Below are 3,561 nucleotides of genomic sequence, written 5' to 3'. Positions count from 1 at the left end.
CCAGAATTTCCACGTTTGTGAGGTGTCTCCTTTTTGAAAGACATTGCTAATGCTACAGCTTAGCTCACTAGCTACATACATAAACAACAACACTGAATGGCTCAGAGTGGGAGTGAGAGGTTATGTGATTGATTGCCGGCACGCGTCATTTGTATCACTATCAGAAAATGTTTTGTGTGGTAATTATTTATATATTTACTGTTTCATTCACATTTTCAAGTAACGGTGATAAATCATTCATTCCGATTCTTGCATAGATTATAATGGGCACATATTATGTGTGTAAAATACTTTTGAAGGTTGTTCTGATTATGATGAGCGAAGCTAATTCCAGCTGTGTGGGGAGCCATGTTTGTTGACATACAATGCATTCTGTGTTTCACGTAATCGTCTGTCTGACCAAAGATGCTATAACAAAATGAGGTGAGTAAGGGTTCACTCCTTTTTTGAGAACTTCAGGAAGTGAATGGCGGGATGTGAACGATGGTAGACAACCACCCCTTCAAAATGCATACTATAAAACAGACCAAGCTCATCTTGTTTTCTTTTATTATCTTTGGTTTCTGTGAGGAAAAAAAGCATGGCAGCACGCTGAAACTAATCGTCGGATTACTTTCGATTTCTAGAAAGTATTTTACTCAATTATTTCAATCAATGGTGAGCACACCCGTGATGTGATTAATTATAAATATTAATTGCTATTAGCTATTATATTGTAGTTTGTCAGCTGAGAGTTACACAAAAATAACCGCTTGTTTTACGTCAATCTTTCCTCAGTTGGCTAGGACAAATGTAGCTTACATTTTTCCAGTTTGGATGATTGTCTTATGCTATAGATACTTCTGTGAATGTCTGAACATTGCAACCAAAAATAAACTGCTTACATTCTGGACATAACTTTGTAAGGACTGTGTTTGTGTAAATAGTTTCTGAAAAAAGTGTGGCTAGCTCAAATGCTGATTGTTGCATCTTTCGAAACTGGCCGTTCTAAATAAGCGTTCTAATCACACGGGTGTGATCGTACGCTTCATGGACCACTGTAGAACGATCACACCCGTGTGATGGTACGTGTGAAAGGTTTAATACCTTCACCATGCTCAAAGGGATATTCAGTGTCTGCTTTGTTTTACCCATCTGCCAATAGGTGCCATTCTTCTCTCTGGTCTTTGTGGTTGAATCTGTGTTTGAAATACACTGCTCAACTGAGGGACCTTACAGATAATTGTATGTGTGGGGAACAGAGATGAGGTATAAAAATAAAATAAAAATCATGGTAAACACTATTAATGCACACAGAGTCCATGCAACTTATTATGTGACTTGTTAAGCAAATGTATACTCCTGAACTTATTTTATGCTTGCCATTAGAAAGGGGTTGAATACTTATTGACTTTTCAGCTTTTCATTTTGTATTAATTTGTAAACATTTCTAGAAACATCATTCCACTTTGATATTATGGGGTATTGTGTGCAGGCCAGAGACACAAAATCTCAGTTTAATCAATTTTAAATTCAGGCTGTAACCCAAGAAAATGTGGAAAACGTTAAGGTATGTGAATACTTTCTGAAGGCACTGTATGTCAGATTTCAGGATGTGTGTATGCATGCCCATGTGTTTCACTTGTGTGTGTGTGTATTTCTTTTCATGTGTGTGTGACCAGGAAAAGGTTATATTATGGTTACTGCAGATGTTACTCTATGATCTGAGCCAATGACTGTGAAGACATTACTTAACTTTGCCGACCCTCCGCTCTCTCACAAATATGAATGAATAAGGTGCATTCAACTTGCAGGCTGTCTGGGCAACTCTGACAACACACATTTTCTTGGGTTACAGCCTGAATTTAAAATGGATTAAGGTGGAAACTTATGGTATGAGTCCCAAATATTCATATAATGCAGTACTTTTAACCTGAGCCCTATAGGCCGAGGCCTATGGTCAAAAGTAGTGCGCTGTAGAGGGAAGGGTACCTTTTGGGACACAGGCATGAACTTGATGCAGAATGACAGTCTCTGCCACTCACCCACACAGCTCAATATGTCATCATCAACAGTAGGTGTTGTAATGGAAATAACAAGTTAAATCTTCTTGTTATGTATTTAGTTATTTGTTGCCCAAATACAAGGGGGTTTAGGCAGTGTGGTTGTTGGGGTCATAGTTGAGACTATTAAGGAATCCTAGATTAGCACTCCTACTCTGAGACGCTTTATGAATATTGGCCCTGATATACATTTCAGTGTTAACAAATTCTAAATCAATGTCTAACTGTATCCTAAGCGTAGAAATGTGATTTTTCTTCGTTTTTTGGTACTCAAAGCTTTAGTGATATATATTTTGAGTGGTATATCTTTCAAACTTTCCCAAAATTCCTATTTCCAGAAGTCCTAAACCTCATGGCAGAACACCTCTCCCCTATGTGAACTAAATAACTTCTATTAAATGTATACTGTATTTAAACTGATGCACAGTGGGGTCTGAAATTATTGGCACACTTGATAAAGAATAGCAGAAACGACTGTATTAAATAAATAATTCAAATACTGAGCTAAATTGTACGTAAAAAACATTTTTTTTGTAGTATAAAATAATATATTAAAAGTAAAAATTGCCATACAATTTAGCTCAGTATTTGAATTCTTTATTTTAAAAAGAAATGTTTGCTCATCTTTATCAAGGGTGACAATAATTTCGGACCCCACTGTATATCCAAGATATCCTTGACTGAGCTGGGAATATGGGTTGATGTGGAGGAGAGCTTTGAAGACTTGTCTCTATTCTACATCCAATAACAAACACACAGGGCCACACACTGAGAGAGGGAGACACAGAGGGAGAGAGAGGCAGCGAGAGAGAGAGTGAGAGTAAGCTAGCGAGAGAGAGAAACACAGTTGGCCTTCCCGTAAGCCCATTGCCAGACATTCTGTCTGTCTGCAGCAGTGTGTGTCCCAGCTTTCATTAACAAACCAGCTCCTCTTATGTTCACTAGACCCACTGACAGGTCTGATCACTATCTGATTTGGCACAGTGGGTTACTTACCACAACTTGTACATTTGAAAGACGAACCAGGGGTTGGAACCAATATTATTTGTCAATTGTTTCGTTCTGAACAGAACCATAACTTTTTTCGTTCCATTCCAATGTTCTGGCCAGGAAAATAAAGTTCTGAACCGGTTTGAACCTCTAAAAAGTTACAATTTAGATCTTTATTTTCTGTTCCCTTTTTAACCTCTGAAATGTAAATTTAGCTCGACATCAAATTACTTCACCAATGGATGAGCGGTCAAGTTATATACATGCATTGGACAGAAAAGTGTAGTGTAGGGTGCGACATGCGACTGAAATCTTGTGGCTGAGGAGAGAGCTGGGCATGAAGCGCTGGGCATCTTGTTGTTATGACATGCATTATCTGAATTAGGCCCACAGAATTATACTTATGGAGGAGTGGCTTCTATGAAGGATCTTTGAATGTCTTTGAACTTCAGAGAGTTGGCTTAACTAACGTTGGACCAGAGCTAGCCCTTGATCACGACTCTCAGTTCCATTACATTACACACAATGC

Source organism: Oncorhynchus nerka, linkage group LG28, assembly GCF_034236695.1.
Source record: "Oncorhynchus nerka isolate Pitt River linkage group LG28, Oner_Uvic_2.0, whole genome shotgun sequence".
NCBI classification, from domain to species: domain Eukaryota; kingdom Metazoa; phylum Chordata; class Actinopteri; order Salmoniformes; family Salmonidae; genus Oncorhynchus; species Oncorhynchus nerka.
This window is presented reverse-complemented; position numbering follows the sequence as displayed.